We start from the raw sequence: 26513 nt of genomic DNA, 5'->3' as shown, positions 1-26513 counted from the left end.
ACACAGCTTTGTTCCAGTGTTGCTGTTGTGTTTCTGCATTTGGGAACCCTGCCTGGGGCAATGCACCCACCGATATTTTGTTTGTGCTGACAGAGCTGCTGCTTGCTTTGCTGAGGCTAAATCTGTGACTTTGGTTAAGTGGAACTTCTCTAACCATATCCTTGAAGTTTTCTCCCCCTTGTCTCACATGTGACAGTTCAGAGGATGCAATAAAGAGGAAGATTAGTTCTGAACAGGCTGTCTAGGTCCTGATACAGACCACATTCATGAAGCACTTGGACATTTCTGTTGCACTCGCTCTGACTTACATGTCTCAGTGCTTAGTGGGAATGAAATGTTTGAGCCTGGCTGAGAATAGCCCCCTGAAAAGCTGCCTGAAAAGCTACCGGTTTCAGGGGGTCTTTGAACATGTCTTGGTGAGTGTCAGTAAAGTGCTGTACCAGCCAGCCTGCCCAGTTTTTGGGCTCCCAGCAAGTTCTATTTCTCAGCTGAAGTGTGCCAAGGGCAGGGATTGGATGGATCAGTATTGGACAGCCCTTTCCTAACCCATCTCTAAGAGGTTGGAAGTATCCTGAAGCTCAGGATAACTGAGGACATGTTCTTCCATGCAAGCTGAGACTCACAGCGGAGGGCATTTGTCTCTCCTGTTCAGGTCCTGTCTGTCTTGGCTTGCAGCTTGAGGTAACAGTGACAATTCAGAAGTTAGTTTGTCCTGCAGAGCTCTTGCATAACGTAGCTCAGGTTTCACTGAGGGCCTGAAAACAGCGTGTTCAATGCACAATCCAAAGACCATCTCTATAAATGCTTCTGTGCTCTTCTCCCACAGTCGCTGCACCAGTACTGTGTTCAGGTTGCCTCCAGCTCAGCACAGGGTACTGCTGAGGCTCTGTGAAGTCTACTCTTATACTGTCCCAGTGATCCTCTAGGTACAGCTCAGCTAACGTGAAACATACCTTCAGAAGATTATGATCATCTGGGAGTTGTTTTAGATTGCTTCACAAGGAGGAAAATGAAATAGAAAAGCTACAAGTTTCCTTCATCTTCTTTCTAGTGTTTCATATAAGGTATTTACATGCTCTAGAGATCCTCTTGCTCACTGAGTACCAGCCACATCTCACTCTTTCCATCAGGTCTTCCTCTTAATGTGATTCACATATTCAAGAACGGTTTCTAAAATTCAATCAGATCCCCATTCCAGTTGCCTAATATACTCCAGCAGAGTTTTTATTATTGGAATATATCAAATTATCTTGTTTCCTTTGCATTTTTTAAAGGTACAGTTCTAGTTTCCCTTCTTTCAGAAATTAGTAACTGCATAACCTGCAAAACAGATGACTGGGCTGACAGCCTACACAGGACTGCAGTGACTGCAGCACCCAAGGGTGCTGAGGGAGTTGGCAGATCTGATTGCAGAGCTGCTTTCCATCCATCATTGTGGGGGTTTTACACGGGTGGGCAGCTGAGCTCAACCACATCACTCTCTTCCTCTTCCTCCTCATAGGAAAAGAGGGAGAAAACACAATGCGAAGGACTCAAGGGTTGAGTTTTTTCCCTTTCTTAAATCTGCTCTCACAGAAACACAAACAGCATCACTTATTGGCATGGCTCTGGCCAGCAGCAGTCTCCTTATCTAAATGGGCCAGCTTCTGGATCCTTCTCACAGAAGCCACCCCTATGGCCCCCCACTACCAAAACCTTGCCACGTAAACCCACTACACTGAAGTGATGCCCAACTATAAGAATGGTCGTAAAGAGGATCTGGGAACTACAGGCCTGTCAGCCTGACCTCAGTGCCAGGAAAGGTGATGGAACAGAACACCTTGAATGCAATCACACAGCATGTGCAGGACAACCAGCGGATCAGGCCCAGTCAGCATGGGTTCATGAAAGGCAAGTCCTGCCTGACCAGCCTCATCTCCTTCTATGACCTGGTGACCCACCTGGTGGATGAGGGAAAGGCTGTTGATGTAGTCTACCTAGACTTCAGCAAAGCCTTTGACATGGTCTCCCACAGTATTCTCCTGGAGAAGCTGGCAGCCCATGGCTTGGACAGGTACCCCCAGCTGAAATCGTTTGTATACCGATAGTCCACAACGTTCGGATGAGGATATGGCCTTGGCAGTCACTGCTGCAGGAGGGTTTTTATCAGCATCAGAATCTGAAGGCTTAGTCAAAGACAAAGAATAGATATTATGGCAACAATCTACTTGAAGAATTGTCATTGCTGATAAGGAATGTCTTCCCCTCAGTTAAGTTCCAGTTTATATATTTATAAACTGCTTATCTAAATTCCCTGTGTACTTTCAATTGAATGTGGCATTCTGCTTCACATCCTATATTGACCTGATTTGTAGCATTGATGTGCATAGCTAACCAGATCTTGTAGTTCAGCCCAGATGTGGTAAAATTTCCATGCTTTGTGAAAGTATCGTCCCTCAGACTTTAACTGAAAAGAAACATGAAACCACATTAGTGTTGCTGAGGACACCTCTATGTCCAGGTGGAGGACAGTGACAAGTGGTGTCCTTCAGGGTTCTGTCCTGGGACTAGCACTGTTTAATATCTGTATCAATGACATAGACACTGGGATCAAGCACACCCTCAGCAAGTTTTCAGATGATACCAAACTGAGAGGTGCAGTTGATACAGCAGAAGGAAGAAATGCTTCCCAAAGAGATCTGGACAAGCTTGATAAGTGGGTCTCTGTGAACTTAATGAGGTTCAGCAAGTCCAAGTGCAAGGTACTGCTCCTGTGTCAGGGCAATCCTGGACATGAGCACAGACTGGGAGAAGAACTCACTGAGAGCAGCCCTGCGGAGAAGGACTAGGGGGTTCTGGTGAACGAAAAGCTCGACATAAGCCAGCAGTGTGTGCTTGCAGCCCAGAAGGGCAACTGCATCCTGGGCTGCATCAACAGAGAAGTGGCCAGCAGATTGAGGGAGGGGATTATCCCCCTCTACTCTGCCCTCCTGGGGTCCCACCTCGAGTCCTGCATCCAGGTGTGGGGCCCCCAGCACAAAAAGGACATCGAGCTGTTAGAATGGGTCCAGAGTGGGGCCATGAGGATGATCAAGGGCTAGAGCACCTCTCCCATGAAGAAAGGATGCAGCAATTGCTGGCCCAGGGAACTCACCATGGTGTCCTGGGCTGGCAAGTGCAGTAATGTCAGGATGGGGACTACCATGTTGCATCAGGGTAATGCTGAGGAGCATGTTGCTATAGCAGCTGTGGCTTTACCTTTCTTGAGTGATGTGCCTCAGGTCTTCTCAGAGATCTTCTCTTCTTTACATGTGAAGAGGTCTTCCCACGGTCTGGAGGTGCTGGCAGGTGGCACCAGGGATAGGTAGTGGGACCACCAAGTTGAGCACTGGCAGACCTGTGGTGTCTTCCAAAAATACTTGGTTAGGCAGGTGGGCAAACAAGAGGTGGTCCCAGCTGCATTTTGCGAGGGTGGTGAGTAGCCTTGAGTTTTCTGTGTTGCCTTTTGTATCTTTGCAACTGGCAGTTGGTGGGTGAGAATGACTAACAGGGAGCCTCAGCAGAGACCTGGAGTAGGGGAGGTGTGTGTTGGGTGGTGGTGAAGATGACCATCTCATGGGAGCTACTCTAAATACGATATCATATAACCTATTTCTGCATAAAAGTTAAAATTACAGAATCAGAATCACAGAATGGGTGGGGTTGGAAGGGACCTCTGAAGATCATCTAGTCCAACCCCCCTGCCGAGCAGAATCACCTGAAGCACCTTGCACAGAATAGCATCCAGGTGGGTTTTGAATATCTCCAGAGAAGGAGACTCCTCTCTGGGCAACCTATGCCAGTGCTCTGTCACCCTCACAGTAAAGAAATGCCCTCTCATATTCAGATGGAACCTCCAGTGCTTCAGTTTGTGCCCGTTGCCTCTCGTCCTGTCTCTGGGCACAACTGAAAAGAGACCGGCTCCATCCTCTTGATACCCTCCCCTCAGATATTTATACACATTGATGAGGTGTCCCCTCAGCCTTCTATTTTCCAGGCTAAAGAGGCCCAGTTCTCTCCTCCCGTCTTCCTATGACAGGTACTCCTGTCCTCTAATCATCTCAGTAGCCCTAAGTAGCCCAAATCATCTTAGTTGCCCTAAGTCCTAATTAGCATAGCCTGCCTCTGCCCTGAGGCTCTGGTGACTTGGACCTCTGGGAATTGGCTCAAAGGTTGAGGCAGTAAAGGGAATTGCTGTACCCCATGGAGCATTGCTTCGGGAACACACATCCACAGGGAATGATGTTGATCTGGGGAGTATGGAGATTACAGCAGCCTCCCCTAGGCTGCATCATCTGTGTCACTGCTCTCCTGACACCAGTGCTGACTGGCATGGTCTGGACTGGGCAAGACAGGAGGATCAGGTGTCCTCCCCTCACAGCACCACTGTTTCCTGTTGCCAGTGTCTCTCTACAGCTGGAGCCTCTGAGCGGTGCAGGAAAGTCTTGCTCACCCCCTTACAGAGGGTGGTCATGCAAAATGCAGGCAGGAATTGGCCCGTGGTCACGCAAGTGTTGAGAGCAGACAGGGTCTCTTCCTGCCCTGCTGGTATAATTGGAGGCTTAAATACGATTTACAGTGCTGTGAAGTTGCACGAGTACACACTTTTATATCCGTGTCCTTTACATATCCATAAATATATGTATTTTATCTATCTATCTATCTATCTATCTATCTATCGAAATGGTTTATTGTAGCTTGCCCTTTATCTCCTTAATCCATTATTCAGGTTTTAAGGAGCTTGTGCATCTTTTTTATCATCACTAAATTGAGCCCTTCTAGATTTATACTTGCTACATGTGTGGTTCCCCTGGAAAGGTGAACACAGTAGATCTAATCTGTCTGGGTGAACATCTGATACAGTGCCCTGTTGTAAACAGGTAATTCTCCTGGAGAACATGACATTAATGCAGAGCTGTAATATAATTAAGCAGTGGTCTAAACATGCAAGAGCAGTGGGTTGCTGAAAAGGCAACTGCCAGGTTGGAAGGAAGTTAGTAGGAAAAGTCCCCAGTGTTTTCTCTAGTGTCCTTGACATGAGAAACACGATCTTGAACTTCACTGATGATATAAAGTCAGTGCTTAGGAGGGCTGGAATATTATGAAGAATTTCAAGTAAAAGCTAGAAATAAGATAAAATGGTAAGCAAGAAGTATTTAATATTTCTGCAGGGAGTTCATAGTTGCCTTACCTGCTGGAAACAACAGAGGAAAATGGTTGGGAATAATAATCAGAATAAGATGGTCGGAGTCTGTTGTGAAGTGAGAGCAAATGCTAACATCATTGTACAAGATCTTGAAAGACAATATTTAAAATATTATGTAGAATACAATAGTTCAGTTGGAAGGAACCTTCAAAGATTACTGACCTCTTCAAGGCTAACCAAAAGTTAAAGCAAATTATTGAGGGTGTTGTCCAAATGCCTCTTGAACACTGACAGGCATGGGACTTCAAACATCCTCTTTACGACCATTCTTTGTAGATGGGTGCCACATTAGGAAGTCTCCAGTCACATGGGACCTCTCTGGTTGACCAGGACCACGGATAAATGGTGGAAAGTGGGTCAGCAATCACATCCACCAACTCCCTCAGCACCCTGGGGCCCATTAACATGTTTTCTTATGGGCCACCCCATCTGGCCCCATGGACTTCTGACAGTCCAGGTGAAGTAGCAGGTCTCAAACTGTTTCAACCTGAATCATGGGGAGTTTATTCAGCTCCCCATCCCAGACTTCCAGGACAGGAGGCTGAGTACGCCGAGGATAACTGGTCTGACTGTTAAAGACAGATGTAAAGAAGGCATTGAGAACCTCAGCCTTTTCTTTATCCTCAGTAGTCATGTTCTCCACCACATTCGGTAAAGGATGCACTGGATAAAACAGTGCTTGCCAGGAAAAGATAATTCAGTGAAGCTAGACTTCAGAGTGCTGAGCAGTACTTGAAATGAAAGAAGACAAAACAGTGCATATTTGAGCATTACCATTAGCTAATGTAACTACATAAAGCTGGCTGAACAGGGCCAGATTAAAGGTCCATTTAGCCCAATATCCTGTGGCTAATAGCTAATGCCTTGAAAAATAAGAACAGGGACCTATAATTCTACAAAGTACTCTTTGTTTCTAACTATATGGCTTAGGGCCTCCTTGAGCCAGGCTTGGTATCTTTTGTATTTGATGGCTCTCAGTGGAGAGGTTTTTCCCTAGAGTTTTGTCTGTTGCTTTTCAGTGCTATGCAAACTTTCCTTTCCACAACATCAAGCAGGGGAGAGGTTTGCAGCTTCCTTATCCATATATGAAAAAGTGACTCTTTGTCTCTGTGTGGCCTGACCCCACTCAATTTTTGCCATCCAGTTCCTGTACTGGGGGAGTCCGTGAGAAGCAGATCTCTATTGACCTTCTCAATCCCACCACTGGTGTCAGAGATCTCTGCCATGTCCTCCAGTGTTCTCCTTCCAGACTGAGGATGCTTTACTGTGGAGTCATTCCCTGTGCAGAAGCCACTGTAGACCTTCACTCACTCCAGTCTCCAGTTCCTCAGCCTTTTCCAGATCTGCAAAAGAACTTGCCTCTTTGGGAAGCCAGAGACTGGAACTGCATAGAGTATTCACAAAGATGAGTTGACTCTTCCCAGTAATTCATGTTTGTCCACGTGTATGGTACTCTTCATCTTTAAATAGTCTCTCAATTTGGCAAGTAGAGGTAACAGGCTTAATGCTGTGTTATTCCTCCCTCAGAACCTTTTTAAAAAATTGCTGGCCCATTTGCCACCTTCTGATGCTAAAAGAAGATTTGAGCAAAAGGTTGTGCACTGCTGTTAGCAGTTCCGCTGTTTCAAACTGAAATTCCTGGTGATTTCTTGCTACACCTTTACTGATCTGTTTTTCTGTCGTCTTCTGTCAAGACTGAAGCAGATTTTCTGATATGCCACCAGTCAGGAAGAGATTCACTGTGGGGAAGTCACCAATCTCTATCCAATCTCCCAAAAATATAGGTGGCAATTTTCATTTTGTTTGTTGTTTTTTGTTTTTTTTTTCCTACTATAGTTTTGTTGTCTCTGAACGTTTCTTTTATACCTCAGTTATCTGTTAGTCTTTTAAGTTCCTGGATGTTTCTGAAAAATGGTTTACTAGTTTTTAGGCTTTCTACACATCATTCTTCCAACTCCATTTTTATGGTTGTTTTTTATTGTTGTTTGTTTGTTTTGTTGTTGTTTTGGTTTGGTTTTGCACTTTAAAGAATGCGTGATCTGTTCTGGTATTGTTGTTTGTTGTTTTTGTTTTGTTTTGTTTTCTTCTCTCATTTCAATACAACATTCTCTTTTTGACTGTCATTTCTTACTTATTGTAACTATACCTACACTTCTATTCTTTAGTCTTGCTGGCTTTCTTTAGGTCTTTCCAAAGTCCGTCTTGGCAGTATGTGTCTGAATATCACATAAGTTGTCTTGAAGTAGTTTCTAGGACAACAACAAAGGCTTTACTTTTAACTGTCCATTTTAGTTTCTTATTACCAAAACTAATTTTTCTGAATTATGAAGTCCCTAGGTTTTAAACTGAACACAGTGGTTGTTGATTTATTGTCTTCCATTGCTTGTGCAAGATTATGAACCTACACATACAAGGGTCACTGTTAAATAATGTCTCCTCATTAACAAGATTATGAGCTATGACACTTGCTGGTCACTGTGAGGTCAGGAATGCATTTCCCTGTGGTGGATTCTGTGCCTGGCAGCTCTGCCGGCCATGCCTGGACATGGTATTTGTCAGCTTGTGCAGAATTAACTGCTGTATCTCATGCCAATGGAGTCTGCTGAGCCCTCTGATTTTCTTCGGCAGGTTACTGTCAGCATCACCACCCTGCCTGGTTGGCTAGAAGCATACCCCTAACCACAAGCAGGTCCCGCTGGAGCATCAGCCCATGGCGAGTCTATATTCTCTGCTGGCACTCACCTCATTAATCTGATTTAGCTCTAAGCCTTCTTTGCAATGCAGCACCCCTCCCCTACCAGTGCCTGCTCTGTGTTCCCTGAATGCTCTGTCTTTTTTAAATGCTTTCCCACTGTGTCTTTCTTCCATTGAGTTTCCAGTACCCACTGTAGCAATATTTTTATTAAAACTAGGTGTTCTGGTCCTCTTATCTTACTTCTTCGACTTCTAGCTTCTGTACAGAAGAACATTAGCATTAGTTTGGGGCTTCTATTTTCCAGTTCTGTTTGTACAACTGTTCTTTGTGGTTTTATATCTGACTTCTGCCAGCTTCTGTCCTATCTCTTTATGGCTTCACCCCTACATCATGAATCATGCCCAAGCAGGTGCTTTTCTGCACATGCCATCTTTCCTCCCTCTAAAGGCTCTACTGTAACCTTGTTATGTTAAATCCCATCAGCCTGCTTCCACTCTGGTTTAGAAACAGTATGCCCCTCCTTCACAGGTATCTGGCTTCTGCATGGCACTCGGGGTTATTCAGAAAACATTAACATGTAAGTCTTGGTCATTGGCTCCCAGAAAGTTGCCTCCCGCAGCTCTCTCCCGCTCCTCCCATGTCACTGACCCATGCATCTCAAACATGAGATCCTCCCCAGAATTTTGAAGGGTCTGCACATAAAGTCTACCATCTTACCACACAGGACATTAGTCACCATGAAGTCTGCTTGTGTTTCATCAACCTGTTCATCTGTGTGCTTGGTAATCAGATCAACCTGTAGTCTGCCTTGTCTGGTGGCATTTTTCCCTTCTCAAGCTTCATGCTTTTCTGCCATGAGACTATGCCCTTCTTCAGCAGCAACAACACTGAAGTCAAAGGGGAGAGGGCTCCACACAGTGGGACATCAGCTCATCTCCCCCTAGCTTACAGAAGAGGAGGCTGAGGGGAGGCCTCATGGCGGCCTGCAGCTCTCTCAGGAGGGGAGCGGAGGGGCAGGCGCTGAGCTCTGCTCTCTGGGGACAGCGACAGGACCCGAGGGGACAGCATGGAGCTAGGACAGGGGAGGGTCAGGCTGGGGGTTAGGGAAAGGTTCTGCACTTAGAAGGTGGTTGAGCACTGGGACACACTCCCCAGGGCAGTGGTCATGTCACTGAGCCTGCCGGAGCTCATAAAGCACTTGGGCAACACTCTCAGACATATGGCTTAATTTTTGGGTGGTTCTGTGTGTAGCCAGGAGTTAAACTTGATGATCCTTGTGGGTCTCTTTCAACACAGGATATTCTAGGATTCCATTCTATGATTCTATAGCTGTGGCTGGACTCCACCCTGCCTGATCTACTTACTGATTCAGTGATTGGCCTTAACTGCTTACTCAGTATCTTAGATCTCTGAACGGTTTCACTTTATTCAGTTGTCACGTTGTCTTTGCATTTTGCAAACTTACATGCTTATATCCGGTGCCTTTCACACTTCCAAAGCTACAAATCATGTGCACAGCTTGTCATAAGTGATCCTTATGGTATAAGTTTTGGGGTTAGACTTTCTGGGCTCAGAGATATTAAGAGCAGTTGTACAGTGCTCCATAACAAACTCACTCTGTGTGACTGGAACAGCTCAAAATCAAGATGCTCGTCTGCAAGACGAAGTTAGTGCTAAATAAGCTGAGGAGTGAATTTACAGCACAGAAGCCAGTTTGCACCCTGTGCAGATGCTCTTCTTTGAGAGCTGTGCAGGGCTCCTGACACCCAGTCTGCCTGGCAGCCGTCTGCGTGGGGAGCGAGTGTACCGCAGTTCATATTTACGCTTACTGTAATTCTGCACAGATAAAACCTTTGGAGTGCTCTTTGACTGTAGCAGAGTCGGAAACAGCTACAATTATTTTGGTAAATAAAATGGTCAGGGAACAGCTACTGACTGTTTTGTTAGTATCATAGAATCATTGAATGGTTTGGATTGGAAAGGACATGTCTTTCTGAAGTGTAGTATCAGTTTTGTGAATCTTCACGTGCTGATGTGGTGGCCGCTAGACCTTTTGATACTTTCTGGGAAGGAAACCCCATTCTGAACTGTATTTAGGTCTTTACTGAATATGTTCTTCCATCTTCTCTTGGTCCATGCCCTTGCAATGTCCTCTTAAACTGACTTGAGTGTGCCTGGACTGTGACATCTAACTCATGGGAAAGAACTTAATCTCCCACTTTTGTGCTATGTGATACTTCTCAAGCTGCATGCCTGAGCTGAGGAAATGCATGAGATGGTCCTTATTCTGTTGTTTAACTCTCAGCTGGTATCTCACATTCAAGCACCTTCTCTTAGTGGGACATCCTACTCTGGCTTCTTAAACCATCCCATCCTTCTCTCTTGAGCCCTGCCCTGTGGAATTCCTACCCAATGACAAATGTAGTAACTGTGATGCTGAAGGCTTGATTTCAGCTTAGTAGAACTATTTTTACTGTCATTTTAATGAGTATACAGTTTATAGGTAATTAATTTCTTGGGCACTGGCAGTGGGCTCTACCAGGACTGCGAGATGTGGTCTCAGCCTCATGGCAATCGGCCTGTCCAGGATCCCAAATGGTCCCATTGGTGCCTATACTGCTGTCGCCGTGGCCCTGAGCAGTGTGGTGGGGTGGCTCCTAACACACCCCAGCCTGTTCTCAGCCTTGTACTGTGTGGACATGGCTTCAACATCTGCCCTGCCACTGTTGGGGGCTACCCGGCTTTGTTCACCTTCCATGTTTTAGTGGAATATTTTAAGGTTATGAGACAAACATGCCAGCCTGCTTAAAGAGTAGTTTCTATTCAAAGAAGCAACCCCTCTAAGGACTGGGAAATTACTTCGATGACTGATTGCAGTACAGTCAGACTTAAGTAAGTGCTTTAAATATGCTGTGCCTGTTCTTTGCTGTTCAAATGCTAAGGCTAGTAACAAGCACTGCATGCTTATGCAAAGTTGGTCTAACTTTCAGCAAAACTGAAGCAACTATAACATAAAATAAACCAAATGTGACTTTATTATTCCCCTAGAATGATGTATAGAGAAATTACGTATTAAGGAAAAAAATGTGCAAGTGTTAGAAGTTATTAACAAAAGGATCATAATCCTCTGTAGACCAGAAAGACCACTGCAGAGTGAAAAAAAGTCCATGTATTGTATATAGTTTATTCATAGAATCACAGAGTGGTTGAGGTTGGAAGGGACCTCTGGAGATCATCTTATCTAACCCCCTGCTCAAGCAGGGACATCTAGAACAGGTTGCCCACGACCATGTCCAGATGGCTTTTGAAGATGGCCAAGGAGGTTCTGTTCTTCCAGGGCTGGTGGGATGAGGAATAAAGAAAGCCGCCTCTGACCCCAAAAGTGTACAATTAAGAGTTAAAATGAGCAAGAAACAGGTAAATACACCTGGGTGGCTCTAAGACACTAGGGCTGAGCAGGACTGCAGCCTCACAGTCAGCACAGCCAAAGGGCACCCATGAAAGCAGGGGAGGCAGTGGGCTGCTATGGACAGGGAGAGTCCAGGGTGGGGGTGAGACAGGAGAGGCAGGGGGAGTGGGAAAAGGTTCCCTGTAGCAGCATCCAAGGAGATGCAAGGTGACCAACAGCAAGTTTGTTTAGGCTAATAAAGGGATATTGCAGGAAGTGGAGGGGGCTGTTAGAAGAGTGGGTGGGAGATTTAGCGTTAGAAAAAAGGCTATTATTCAGATTTGTTGTCCTAGATCAAAGATGCATCATTTTAATCAAAAGAGGTCATTGCTGTGTTTACTATGTATTCCCAAACAGTCATCCCTCTGTTTTTCTTGGGGTGACACTTGCATGTTCACTGTCCCAGGTTGTGATTTGCATTATTTGAGGATGAAACACGTTATATAGTCTGCACTGACAGTCTGAGCACTTCTATTCAATCCCATGTTCGCAGAGCAGGGCAGCAAATAGGCCACAACACCCCCTGTCCTATGCACACACAGTGCAGGGACCTATTCAGGCTGATCCCTCTCAGGTTCATCTTGTTAGTAACTTTTTTGGAGATCAGCTGGCCAAGATTAGTGGCGGAAACTTCAGGTTGTTATTTACTGCACAGCAGGTACTTCTCTGGACACTGACAAGGGAAAACCCAGAGGGTCCTGTTTCCAGCGGGTCTATTTCCAGTGCCAGTGGTCCTGTTTCCACCTGCTGCAGCTCTCATTGTTGGCAAACCTTGACTTTGCATCATCTTGCCAGAAGCTGGAGACAAAACCGATCCTGAAAACATTTGGAGCACCAGGTGACCACAGTGGCCCAGGCTGAAGCCAGGTCTCACATGAAGGTCACCCTGCACCCGTATTGACGGATGCCTCCTGCCTGACCACCACATCTGCAAGAACTGTCTGCTTAGACTGCTTGGATCCTGAATTAGACTGGGTGGTGGCACAGTATTTCTGGCAACAGGGTAGACAATATGCCCCTTCCCAGGTGCCTGTCTGCTAGCGGCGTCATAACAAGCCAGTCTGCCTATGCATATGACTCACTCATGCTCCCTTTTTTAAGAAATACAGATGCGGAGTAAATGGGAATCAATTACACTTCCTACACAAAGAATCCCCTTAATTTGGCATCTGACACAGACACATCCTTCCTTCCAAGGGAATAAAATTGAAAATTAATTAGAGTCCCAGGGAAACTTCCGTTATGAGTACTCCTCAGCAGTGACTCCCTAGACCACATCACACACACTCAGGTCCCTGCAATACCAGCACCAAGTGCCTGCTGATGCCAGGCGGATCCTCTTGGGCAGCCCAGGACCCTAGCAGGCAGTCCCTGTGTATGGAGCTGCTGCTGCCACATTCCCTTTCTACTGAGGGAATGACCTGCTTTATCCCAATGCCTTGCAGCCGCTGCAATAAAATGAGAGGTTTACCTGAACAGCAGACCCAGGAGCGTGGCTTCCTTCATTAGTGCTTAGACACACCAGTCCCAAATATTACATACAACAGCATCTCTGCGCTTGTATGTTTGAGAACCAAGAAGAGAGGCTGATTTCACTGCTGGGTATGAAGAACTTGTGACTCAAGGGGCTGGGATGTTCACTGCAAGCTTCACCCTCTTGCTGCATGTCTCAGGCAGAGGCAGTGACCAGGGACAGAGCAAGGTGTACAAGTGGTGACAGACTGACTCTCTGACCTGAGGGTGTCTGAAAACAGATCTATTTGTAACTTAGAATACAGCAAAATGCCTGAAAACCTGCTTTGGGGCTGAAATACACAGTGAGCTGGATGCATGTCCAGCTGAGGAGTACATGTCCTCTAACTTCTTTTAGGAAAGGAAAAGGAAAAGGAAAAGGAAAAGGAAAAGGAAAAGGAAAAGGAAAAGGAAAAGGAAAAGGAAAAGGAAAAGGAAAAAAAAGATTTGAATATAACAAGCAAGGCAGCAGTTGTTTCTACAACCCTTTTATCGTTACAGAATCACAGAATCACAGAATTTCTAGGTTGGAAGAGACCTCAAGATCATCGAGTCCAACCTCTACCTAACGCTAACAGTCCCCACTAAACCATATCCCTAAGCTCTACATCTAAACGTCTTTTGAAGACTTCCAGGGATGGTGACTCCACCACTTCCCTGGGCAGCCTGTTCCAGTGCCTCACAACCCTTTCGGTAAAGAAGTTCTTCCTAACATCTAACCTAAAACTCCCCTGGCGCAACTTTAGCCCATTCCCCCTCGTCCTGTCACCAGGCACGTGGGAGAACAGGCCAACCCCCACCTCGCTACAGCCTCCCTTGAGGTACCTAAAAAGAGCGATAAGGTCGCCCCTGAGCCTCCTCTTCTCCAGGCTGAACAAGCCCAGCTCCCTCAGCCGCTCCTCGTAGGACTTGTTCTCCAGGCCCCTCACCAGCTTCGTCGCCCTTCTCTGCACCCGCTCAAGCACCTCGATGTCCTTCTTGTAGCGAGGGGCCCAAAACTGAACACAGTACTCGAGGTGTGGTCTCACCAGAGCTGAGTACAGGGGGACGATCACCTCCCTAGCCCTGCTGGCCACACTGTTTCTGATACAAGCCAGGATGCCGTTGGCCTTCTTGGCCACCTGAGCACACTGCTGGCTCATATTCAGCCGACTATCAACCATCACTCCCAGGTCCTTCTCCGCCAGGCAGCTTTCCAACCACTCATCTCCCAGCCTGTAGCTCTGCTTGGGGTTATTGCGCCCCAGGTGCAGGACCCGGCACTTGGCCTTGTTAAACTTCATGCAGTTGACCTCAGCCCATCGGTCCAGCCTATCCAGATCCTCCTGCAGAGCCTTCCTACCTTCAAGCAGATCGACACATGCGCATAGCTTGGTGTCATCTGCAAACTTACTGAGGGTGGATTCCAGAGATGTATGCTGATAGCTCCCAGCAACTGCAGACATGGTCTCATGGTCTCAGTGGCCCCAACACCGCTGTTTTGGGCTGTGTCTCTAGCAGATCCATCCCTCCTCATGCGAGGTGCAGCATGCCATGGAGAAACATTCATGGCACCATAACTTCAAGTAAAGAAATGCTTCAGGACTGAGTGTTTTACAGTATTATGGAAGAAAAAAAACATAAATATTTCCAACTTGGTGGTCCTTTGACCACCAAATCTCTTTCCTTTGGGTTATCTTTGGACAATGTCATTGCTTTGGGCAATGACAGTTTTAGTGAAACATCAATTGCTAACAAAATCTAGATCCGAGTGATATACAAACCACAGGGAGATGGCTCCATCCATGCCATGCTGGAGTTCCTCTGGAGGCTGTCTCGGGCTGAAGCTCCAAGAGCTTGGTTTTCATGTCACTAAAACGAGTGGTGCAGACCAGCCAAGAGAGGAGACTATGCACTTTTCTGCCAAGAGAATGGGAATTTTGTGCAAAGATGCTGCCTGCTTTGCAGCTGAGATGTGTTCCCATGTCCTCTCACACCAAAGGCTTCCTGTGAGGTTTAAGTCAGGAGATGGTGCAGCTGCTGTGTGCCTGGCCTCGCACTGCACCAAGTGACAGCTGCATCTCTTCCCTCTGGTGGTATTCTGAACTACAGTTTAGCGGTATGGGGTATGCTTCTGTGTAAGTTCCCTTTCTTTGGCCTTATTTTAATACTTTAATAGTTCCAAGCAGTTCCAGTAACTTCTGGACCTGAGTGGAAGTCTCCGGGATGAGTATGAGCGTTGTTCTGGTGGTCCAGGAGAAAGCAAGCTCAGCCATCTCAGTTTTGGAAGACTGTTGGTCTTTCTCACCCAGGATGTCAGCAGGTCTTAGCTTGCACTTCTCCCAGTTCCCCAGTGTTTTGGTTCATCCAGGTATGGGTGATGGTGCCCCTGTTGCCTGGTCCTCAGGCAGATCATAGAAAACATACTGGTTGGATGTTGTCAAAGTCTCAGCTCATTCTCCTTGTTCTGGATGCCTGTACCATCTAAATAGACTTCCTAAGGTAATTTTAGTAAAGGCAGGTGTCAAGCTGTAAGTTGCAGAGTCAGCACTTCTTTACCAGTTGCACTGGGATAGCCAGATTATGCCAGTCACGGTGTCATGGTGCTCTGTAGAGCTGCCTTGGCAGCCAGGGAAGGGCTTTCTAGGAAATGTCCTTCTAGACCTTTGAAGTCTTCTCATTGTCTGTCCAGGTACAGGGAGGTGGTGACGAGAACATCTGTTTATGAAGAACAGAATTCATAGCTAAGAATCATTTGCACATGGTGGATGCTGAGGGTCATGCTTAGGGCACTGGGTTTTCACTGGAACACACGTAAGGACTTTACAACCAAAGTGTTAAAGCTTTCTGAGTCATAGGCTGTACAAATGATTTCCTTCTTTATGAAGGAAATGTACCTCCTGCCTTCAGCATGGTATGGGTTCCCCCATTCCTAGGAGCTGCAAATCTTTGGGGTTGAAAAGTTCATAGCATCTAAAGTAGGTAGGGACAAATCATCAAATCGTAGAATGACCTGGGTTGGAAGGGATCTCAAGGATCACCTAGTGGGATGCCACCCACTAGATCAGGTTGCTCAAAGCCCCATCCAGCCTGGCCTTGAACACCTCCAGGGATGGGGCATCCACAATCTCTCTGGGCAACCTGTTCCAGTGCCTCACCATCCTCTGAGTCGATCATGTCCTGATCAATCATCTCCTTTCACTCCTGGGTGGCACTGACCAGAAGATACTGCTGAAATGATTCATATTTTTCTTTTCTTACTAAAGTAAAATTTTCGAAGTATTTGTCTTGAACATCAGCAGATTGTGAGGATTCACCTGAATCTTTGCCTCCAGACTCCAGTGGGGTGTGGGGTTTGATAATCCTTTTGCATCTCTCTTCAGTTACTGTCTACTGTAAACTTGTCATGAATCTTTAGCAAAACTAGGCTTTCTCTCACCTTTGTAAAGAGTATCTGACAGAGCGAGGTGCATGCTAATTCACTGCAGTTGTCTGTTCCTGCATTTGCTCGACTTATCAGACAAGTTGTCCAAATTCCTGAGGACTGTGATCTTGCACGATAGGCAAGATTAAAGGCATAGTTTTCAGAAATACCGTTATATCCTCTTTGCAAACTGATAAAGCTATATCTTGTCTTTTCAATGGGGCTTTTTAAGATCTGATGGAGCAACCCAGTAATATAAAACACCCTGGGCTGTCAGGGTGGAGAGGTACAAATCCCACTACCACTGTGGATGTTTTACTGGCTGGGATGCACACAGAGTATTTTAAAGAGTGAATCAGTATCTTTGATTATATGAGGGGAGATGAAACCTTTTAATTAATTGTCTCTCTAGGGTTTCTAGTTCCTCTCCATCTTCTCCAGGCATGTCTGTAAGGCTGTGACTACAGCCAGGCAGAGGTGTTTCTACTTCAAGGGATGTAGTTCTACATCCAGACTAATAATTGCAGTAAAGCGTAGGTCACTGCCCAGCAAGGAGGGTGCCTGCAGGACCTCTCTCAGCTGTCACTTTGGCAAGCTCCTGCAGCCATTTGCCATGTGCCCTTGGCAGTAGAGTCTCAGCCCAGGTTTCTGAAGCATTTTGTAGATCATGGTTTCCAGTGCTTCTTGGCCAAATGCTCATCTTCTGAGGATTTTCTTGTTTGGTTGTTGGCTGACTCTTGCACCACATTGTCCTGCACTGTGTTTCCCTCATACAGTGCAGCACTGTGCACAGTCCTAAATCCACTGCTGCAGAAGGAACCACCTACTGAACTCCCACTGCTCCTGGAAGATGTCAGGATCTGACCCAAAGGCTCCTCAGCGCTAAAATGTTGCTCAGGCCTCGGTGCTAATTAGCAGAGCACTGGTCTCACAGCTGCCCGAGGAGAAGCAGGGAAGGCAAGTGACTCCTGTTCTCCCATTGCCTGCCTTTTCCCAAACAGTGTGAATCTACCACTAATTGGCTCTGGTTAGCAGGTGATTATGTTATTCTCATTTAGTTGTGCAGAGATGATCTAAGAGCAGAAGTTTCTCAGCAGATTGAACTGCAAGCTAAATAAGCAGTGCTCTAGGAACTGAAAGGAATAAAAACATTTTGTGTGAGAGCATTAGCAGTCAGCCATGGAATATCGGCCAGAAGTCTGCTTTGTTACCTGGCTCAGGGGGTGTGTGGGGGGAGAGAAGGTGTAGTTCTGCTCCGCTTCTGTGGTTGGAGGAAGCCTCTGTGGTGAGCACAAAGCTCTCCAAGTAGGAAACTGCCTCCTGAATTTTGAACAGAATATGCGTCTTTCAGTATTTCAGGGATAACCCAGGTAATACCCTAGGCAGAGTGTCTCTGAAGATTTCATCCATTAATGACTTCACGATTGCTCCCAAAATAGCTAACTGACAGCCAAGGGAAATTTTCCTTGACCACAAATATATGCTGGGGGCCACCCAGATGGAAAGCAACTTGTAAGAAAAGGACCCGGGGTCCTGGTGGACACCAGGTTGACCATGAGCTGGCAGGTGGAGGGAGGTGATCCTTCCCCTCTTTTCAGCATTGGTGTGGCCACCCCTGGAGTATGGTGTCCAGTGCTGGGCTCCTTGGTACGAGAGATGTGGACATACTGGAGAGAGTCCATCGCAGTACCACGATGATGATACAGGGACTGGAGCACCCCTCCTGTGAGGAGAGGCTGAGAGAGCTGGGACTGTTCAGCCTGGAGAAGAGGAGGCTGAGGGGTATCTCATCCATGTACGTAAATGCCTGAAGGGAGATAATAAATACCTGAAGGGAGATACAGAGAGGATGGAGCCAGGCTCTTGCCAGTGGTGCACAGTGCTGGGACAAGAGGCAGTGGGCACAAACTGGAGCACAGGAGGCTCCCTCTGAACATGAGGAAACACTTCATAACTGTGTTGGGTGTTGGAGCACTGGCACAGGTTGCCCAGGGAGGTTGTGGAGTCTCCCTCCTTGGAGATCTTCAAAAGCTGCTTAGACACAGTCCTGGGAAACTTTCTCTAGGTGTCCCTGAGCTACTACTGCGTGAGTAGGGGGGTTGGACAAGTTGACCCTCAGAGGTCCCTTCCAACCTCAGTCTACAATTCAGTGATTGACATATGAATATATATATATAATATATATATATATATATAATATATAATGCTTTTTTTTATATATATATAATATATAATGCTTTTTTTTTTTTTTTTGCCATATATAATGCTTTTCTCTAAGATGGTCTTATTCCCAGACTTTGAGATCCTGTTTTCTGGGGAAGTCTTTGATTCTTTAATTGTCTTACAACTCTGGGTACTGCAGGAGACCTAGGAAAAAAGAGTCCCTCAAAACATTTCCAACTCTTTCTATGACAGACAAGCCCTGAAAGTGAGTTGCTCTCAATGATCCTTATGGGTCCCTTCCAACTTGGGATATTCTATGATTCTATGAAAGTGTCTTAGCATACACCAGAATAGGGAGAAAAGCTGGTACCCTCCTGTGTTCCCTTGGTGTGAACACATGCATGTGATACGGTAGCACAGAACTCATATGCTCACTGTCTCACATGGCTTTGAGCACTTCTCTTTCTTTTCCCCAGTGAGCCCACCAATCTGCCAGGTAGGACAGATAGGAACAGTGCCATGTGGTTTTCTCCTGCCCAAGCTCTTCATCTTTTTAAAGATTAATTAAATACCCATTGAAACCAGAGAGGGTGTGAGTGGGTGGGAGTTATACCTGTGGGTTCAGGCACCCTCAATGGGCTGGTAAAGTGGGGCCAGCTTGGTCCTCACTGGGTCCACCTCCCCACACGGTGCTGCAGACATCAGCTGAGACTTCACCAGGAGGTGAACAATATGAGTTCACGTCTCCTGAAGCCTTTACAAACTGGACTCACCAAACTGGACTACAAAGTTGGCTCTCCTGTATCCTATTGAGTGGATGCTCCTGTTAGTTGGTCTTAGCTGTAAGAGCTGGCCTTTTTTACACTGTCCGTTCTTCTAGGAAAGCTCTGAATCACCATTGTTTCTTTGAAAGTACCACTTCAGGAGAGAAGTTCAAAGTTCAGCATCTGAAGTAGTTTATAGATTTACTCTCTGCAGCTTAGAGTAAAACATATCCCTCCCTTAAATGGAGAGTGTGTCCAGGTTCAGCTGTCCAATCAGAAGTTTTTGTTAGATGGTGTGGGTGGACATCCACTCATTGTGGCATTTCCAGAAATTGCTTAGTTTCCTGGTTCTCCCCAGGTGTGGTGCTGGGGCAGCATGGGTCCCTGGCTCTGCATTTCCTCAGGCAGTTCTGAAGCAGCAAAGTCATATTTGTAAAGCTAAAGATCCTTGATTTCTGCTTATGATAAGGAAAAATTGTTAGGACTTATATAATGGTCCTGGGAGTTCGAACCATTTCCAGAATCTGTTGTGACCAAAATCAATATCCCATCCAAAGAGTTGTTTGTTTGCTGCAAAAGACAGAGCAGGCAAGAACAATTTGGTGACCTCCTTGGTGATTGCATTTTTTGATACTCAAAATCTAGTAGGCATCATCATTGTCTGAAGTTAGCTTCTTTCTCAGAGACTGCCTGGGAGACAATAGGTACTGAATAAAGGGAGACCAAGATAGCAAATTCTGTTTCCTTGTGCATTTTTCTGCTAATGCACCCTGGCTAGCTTGGACTGCTTGGATCGATTCCCTGCCCTTATCCTTGGCTGGTGGCACAGGTACCACCCGCCCAGCCAGCAGGAACCAGTACATGGCTCTGGGATGCTGCTGGGGATCCTGAGTACTGATTTGAATGCTGGCAGCTGTTCTTGGCACATCTAGAAACGGTGGTGGAGCAAAACCTGCACTCACTGACACTCCATGTGTGCCCCACTCTCCAGGGTGCTCTGGCTTAGGAGATCCAGATCCAGGTTTTAGAAGCAATGAACCTGATATTTTCTTGCTGGAGATGAAATTCAACAAAGGCAACTGCAGAGTCCTGCACCTAGGGAGGAATAACCCCATGCACCAGTGTAGGTTAGGAGCTGACCTGCTGGAAAGCAGCCCTGTGGAGAAGGACCTGGGAGTCCTGGTGGGCAGCAGGTTTACCATGAGCCAGCACTGTGTCCTTGTGGCCAAGAAGGCCAGTGGTATCCTGGGGTGTATTAGGAAGAGTGTTGCCAGCAGGTCGAGGGAGGTGATCCTGCCCCTCTTCTCAGCCCTAGTGAGGCCTCACCTGGAGTAGTGTGTCCAGTTCTGGGCTCCCCAGTACAAGAGGGACATGGAGTTCCTGGAGTGAGCCCAGCAGAGGGCTGTGAAGATGATGAGGGGACTGGAGCACCTCTCATATGAGGAGAGGCTGAGAGAGCTGGGTCTGTTTAGCGTGGAGAAGAGAAAACTGAGAGGGAATATTATCAATGTGTACAAATATCTGAAGGGAGGGTGACAAAAGGATAGGGCTGGACTCTTTTTAGTGGTACCCAGTGACAGGACAAAAGGCAGCAGGCACAAACTGAAACATGGGAAGTTCTGGCTGAGTATGAGAAAACATTCTTTACTGTAAGGGTGACAGAGCACTGGAACAGGTTGCCCAGAGTCTCCTTCTTTGGAGATATTCAAAACCCACCCAGATGAGATCCTGTGCAACACATGCGAGGTGACCCTGCTTGGCAGTGGGGTTGGACCAGAGGATCTCCAGAGATCCCTTCCAACTTCAACCATTCTCTGTGTGATTCTGTGTGTGTGAAATCATTTCCATCAGAACCAGTTTATTTCTGTATCTGTCAGCCACACTTAGAGTAACAATTTGAAACTCCAGAACAGCAAAAGCATTTCTTCCAAAGGACAGAAGAGCAAAAGCGTTTCTCCTTGAGGAGGCTGAGGGGAGACCTTACTGCGGCCTACAGCTTCCTCACCAGGGGGAGGGGAGGGGCAGGCGCTGATCTGTTCTCTTCAGTCACCAGTGACAGGACCCAAGGGAATTGTGTCACGCTGCGGCAGGGGAGGTTTAGGCTGGATATCAGGAAGAGGTTCTTCATTGAGAGGGTTGTTGCACACTGGAACAGGCTCTCCAGGGAAGTATTCACAGCACCAAGCCTGTTGGAGTTTAGGGAGCATTTGGACTGTGCACTTAGTCACATGGTCTGAATTTTTGGGTAGACCTGTGTGGTGCTAGGAGTTGGACTCGATGATCCTTGTGGGTCCCTTCCAACTTGAGATATTCTACGATTCTATGCTTCTGTGACACACAGCAAGTGCCATAATCAAGACAGAGTGTTTGGTTGTCACTCAGATGCTTTCTGAAAGTACCAGGTTATAAGGACTTGGTGGAGTTTATGATACTGCTTGTGTGATGGCAAAATCTTTCTTCTACCCATAAGTCATAAAGTACAACTCACAAATGAGGTCACTAGACACGTTACTAAACAGTGCTGAAGGACCCGTGGCACGGCATGTGCTTGTATGATCCTTCCCATCACAGCTTTGGCCATAGATGGCTCCAAAAAGGTTTGTACAAAGAAATTGTCTGCAGGTACCTAGTCAGTGCTGAGCTGTATGTGTGAGAACACACAAATGTTCTCAGAGTATCATAGGCTTGAGGACGAGTGGCTCGAAAGCTACCTGGCAGAAAGGAACCTGGAGGTGCTGGTTGACAGCTGGCTGAAGGGGAGACAGCCATGTGCCCAGGTGGCCAAAAAGGCCAGTGCCATCCTGGCCTGTATCAAAGGTGGTGTTGCCAGCAGGACTAAGGAGGGAAGTGATTGTCCCTCTGTGCTCAGCACAGGCAAGACTGTATCTCAAGTACTGTGTTCAGTTTTGGGCTCCTCACTGCAAGAAAGTTACTCAGTTGCTGGAACATGCTCAAAGAAGAGCAATAAGACTGATGAAGGAACTGGAAAAGAAGACACATGAGGAGTGGCTGATGGAACTGCGGCTGTTGAGTCTAGAGTAAAGGTGGCTGAGGAGAAACCTCATGGCTCTGTACAACTACCTGAAAGGTTGCAGCAGGGAGGGTGTCGGTCTCTTTTTTCAGGTAATAAGTGACAGGATGGGAGGAAACAGTCTCAAGTTGCACCAGAGAGGTTTAGATTGGATACTGGGTAGAATTTCTTCATGGAAATGGTGGTTAAGCATTGGAACAGGCTGCCCAGAGAAGTGATGGAGTCTCCTAAGTGGTGGTACTGAGGAGACGTGTGGATGTGGCACTTAAGGACATGGTTTGTCGGTGGACTTGTTAGTGTTAGGTGGATGGTTGGACTTCATGATATTAAGGATCTTTTCCAACCTAAATGATTCTGTGATTCTATGATTCAGAGCAAGGGGAGTAGTTTACAAAGCCTTTCTGTCATGCTCAAAGTAAAAGAACTCCAATGCCAGAGGCAACTCATTAAACAAACAAACAAACAAGAAACAGTCACACAGTTACTAGGAAGGGCTAACAGATTAAGCTGCCAAATACATTTTGTTCCTGCAGGGTTCATTTATAGTATGTTTTAAAAGACTTAGGAAGCTCCCCCATGCAAAAAACCTTTCTGTATCCTAAAGCAACAAAACAAAATCTGACATTCACTCTCAACAGGGAAGAAATTCAGGATCTGTAATAGATACTTTCTTGATAATGTGCAAGGCACCTTAGTATTTTCACTGCCTCCCAGAGATATACAGAAATGTGGCAAGACAAACCTTAAGTTATTCCCACAGCTCTGGCATAGCCGCCTTGGCTTGGGTCTGCCACATCCCCCGTCCTGCCGTCACAGCTCATGCTGTGACAGCAAAAGCTGCAGCGTGTGTAAACCACTGGCTGTGCTCTCCAAAAACCGGCGTGCTTCCGCCTCCCATCTCACGTGCTCTACCAGGATGGGGGCAGGAAGTCTCCAGAGAAGGAGTGCCGTTTAAACCTAAAATGAGAATCCTTCAGCCAGAACTCACCAGACAAAAAAGTGATTCTCTGATGATCGGCCCCTTGAGAGTGCATGCAGAGTGAAGCAGCTGTCCATGGTATTTGGGACTGCTTGATGTGTTTGAAGTAATTGTGGTGAGTATTATGGTCTGTTAATTTAATTCACTGGTGGTGGTTGGAATGTGCCACCAGCCTACAGATGGGAAACCCATGTCTTCCCTCAGAAATGCCTGTGTCTTCTTAAGGGGATTATTCTCTCTCATGAGGAAGAACTTCCATACCGAGACCCAACACTGGCTTCTGATGGAGGCACCGTGTCGGATGCTTAGGTCTTCATCACTTTATCCAGACACAATTGAGTCTGAGCACTTCTATGGCTAAAATATCTGTAAGAGGTGTGAGACATGGAGTCACACATCAAATCCATCTCAGATATCTATTTTCAACAGATAGAGCAAGTGTGAGACCTCATTCATTTGATACAAAGGTGTGTGTCATCAGGTTTTCTTGCTGATGCGTAGGCTTATAGCAGTGTTTCTTGAGCACCCTTTTATTTGCAGGAAAATCAAAGCCGAGCACCTTGTCTGTGAGCAGGTGTACACATGTGTACGTGTTCCAGGAGGAACGTCACGTGCAGAGCGCTCAGCCTCCTTGAGGCTCTTGGTGAAACATGCAGAGGAAATCCAGTTTCAGTTCAGCAGCTTCCAGAATAGGTTGCTGGTTACAGGGACAGCATATGACAGTAGGAGGAGGAGTCCTCCATCTGCTATTGAAGCTCACTCCAACCAGAAGCTGACAGTCAATGTGCTTCAGCTGTAAGATGCCTACATCTCTAACTTATTTACCCAACATTGTTCTCTGGTCAGTGCTGTGAAATCTGATTTGCAGTTCATATGGACGAATTTCAGATAAACTGCCAACATAGGGAATAGCCCTGTAATCACCAAGGGCAGGATATCTGTATGGAAAAAGAAAGAGCAGCCTCTCTGTCAGTGACTACATTTAATTTGAGCTGCCCCCACTTGGCAGCCCCGTGGGGAGCAGTCTGCTCTGGTGCTCAGGCGTTTTGGCTGCGATGTCCTTTGTGTCTCGGAGAGGAGGAGGATGTGGGCACTGCGCTCGGTGAAATCACGATTATACACTGGAGACATTAAGAAGCTCCTTAGCTTCTTAATAAACGCTGTCGTGGTAGTGTTTGTTTTATTCATAATATACAAGGCGTCCTGGCTCCAGTTCAGAATTAAGCTATGGATCCAGCAGCGATTAGCTACAGTTTAGCTAGGCAAAGCAAAGCAAGAAACCTGCTCCTTCAGGCCTCGAGGTGCCTTATGGCATAGGGTGATAAAGTAGGTGAAGAAACACATTGTCAATTCATGTGGAAACATGCCAAGAGATTCTCCACACAGGACTGATAGAAAACATAAAACGATTCTGTGTGTTTTTTCTCACATTTTCCAGTTGGGAATATATATATAGAAATGTTCCTAGAGTAAAGTCTGAACCTGGAGCAGCTGCATGACTGACACAGATCTCTATCAAGTAAGCATTAACATGAAAAAGGATTAAACTAATTAATATTCCTTAATTGAAATTGAGCCTGCCAAAAACCAGACCAAACAAAAATGGTAGTATTCTTTGAAATTATTACAAAACTTGTTATAAATGTACCTTCAATATAATACATGTAGGCTTCTGAGACATTTTGACTTAATAACTTCTTAACGATTTAAAAATGAATGTGCTACAAAATCAATATGGCAGATATGAACTGGATTGCAAGCCACATAATTAATGCTTCCTCAATGCAAGTGCTAAAGAGGAGTCATGGAGAATTTAGGCTGTCATTTTGATCTTCATGGCATTTGTGCAAGGACTGGCTCTTAGTCCAGGGGTGGTATTTGCAAAGAATAACAGCGCTGGTGCTGAGCTGAGAGGTGGGCTGGCTGCAGGGAGTAGTTTGGGGAAGTGACACGGCAGGAGTGGGATCCTGCTTGCAGACTGCCTCGTGAATGTGAGGGTCTGCGTGAGCACCGCTGCAGTCAGTGCAGCTGGAGGGATATGCAGCCGCAGCACGGGAGCGCTGCAGCAATCCCACTGCACTCGGGGCTCTGCTGGCCGCACCAGCAGCCTGGGTGCTTGCACACACACACCTGCGTGCAAAGCCCCCCACGTGAGTGTCTTGTGCTGTGGGCTGGGCACCACCGGGTCAGTGTGAGCATGCAGCACGGTGCAGAGCTGCAGTATCCAACAGCCTCTTTGCATTGAGCAAGTATTTCTGGGAGCTGCCTGCAATACCTACATTTTCTGCATGCTTCTCGTGACTGTTTCTAAAAACACGAAGGAGCCTTTTAGAGATCTGAGCTGGTCTTTAATATCTCTGCATTGACTAAATCATGATACTGGAGTGACATTTAGAAGTATTATAAGGAAAGGGTAGCTATTTATTTCTTATTAAAGTGTTTTCTCCCTCGAGGGACTATAATGCAGCGCAGTACTGAAGCAGTACTTCTGGGCTGAGGCTGGCAGGTGACCCAGCACACATCCCCGGTGTGACAGTGCCTTCTACTGAAGCTTTGCGCCTGGGGACAGCAAGTTTGATGAGAGGGCTTGGGCAGTGTGCTGATGAGCAGGAGGGGAAGCCGTGCCCCTCTTGCTCATCAAAAGCCGTGGGACAGCTCTTGCCACTGCAGCGGCCGTTCCCCTCCCCGTCTCCATGCAGCACCGGGCCGGAGGAGGTCCGCAGGTGGAGACCCCGCGGTGGGGCCGTGCCGCTTCCCAATCGACAGCCCCGGCAGGGAGCAGGGCTGCGCTCTGCAGCCTCGGGGGCGCAGCAGGGACGGTTTGGGGCAGCCCCATCTGGGTTATGGAAGGTGGCCCTAAGCCCTGGGAGATGCGGGGAGCTGGGGAGGATGTGTGCTAACGAGCAGGGTCCGCAAGCATCGCACAGGGGCTGCAGGCATTTGGCACGAAGCTGCAGACATGGAGCACGGAGTAAAACATGGGGCATGGGGCTGCACGCTCACACCGGGGCTGCGAGCGTGGGGCACAGGCTGCGGGCACGGGGCGAGGGCTGCGGGCGCGGGGCAGCCGGGGGATCCCCCGAGCAGGGGCCAGCCCCGAGCTCCGCCGCCGGCCCGGCTCAGGTCGGAGGGGGCAGCTCGGGGGCCGCGGGGGCCGCCCCGTGCAGGGAGCGCTGCGACCCCCGGGACCCCCGCTCCAGCCGCCGGACCGGGAGCGAGGCCGCCCCCAGCGCCCCCCGGCACTGCCCCCTCCGGACCCCCGCCGGCTGCCCCCGTCCCCGCTACGCCCCCCGC

At 47.1% G+C, this 26513-nt stretch overlaps 1 protein-coding gene across 18 annotated transcripts in view; it reads left to right on the top strand.

Annotated features, from left to right (window-relative positions):
• Positions 1–26513, top strand: part of SHANK3 (SH3 and multiple ankyrin repeat domains 3) — a 374153-nt gene that overhangs the window by 153174 nt on the left and 194466 nt on the right. The window lies entirely within an intron of this gene.

Source organism: Aythya marila (genome assembly GCF_965140915.1).
Source record: "Aythya marila genome assembly, chromosome: 1".
Lineage (NCBI taxonomy): Eukaryota > Metazoa > Chordata > Aves > Anseriformes > Anatidae > Aythya > Aythya marila.
This window is presented reverse-complemented; position numbering and strand designations above follow the sequence as displayed.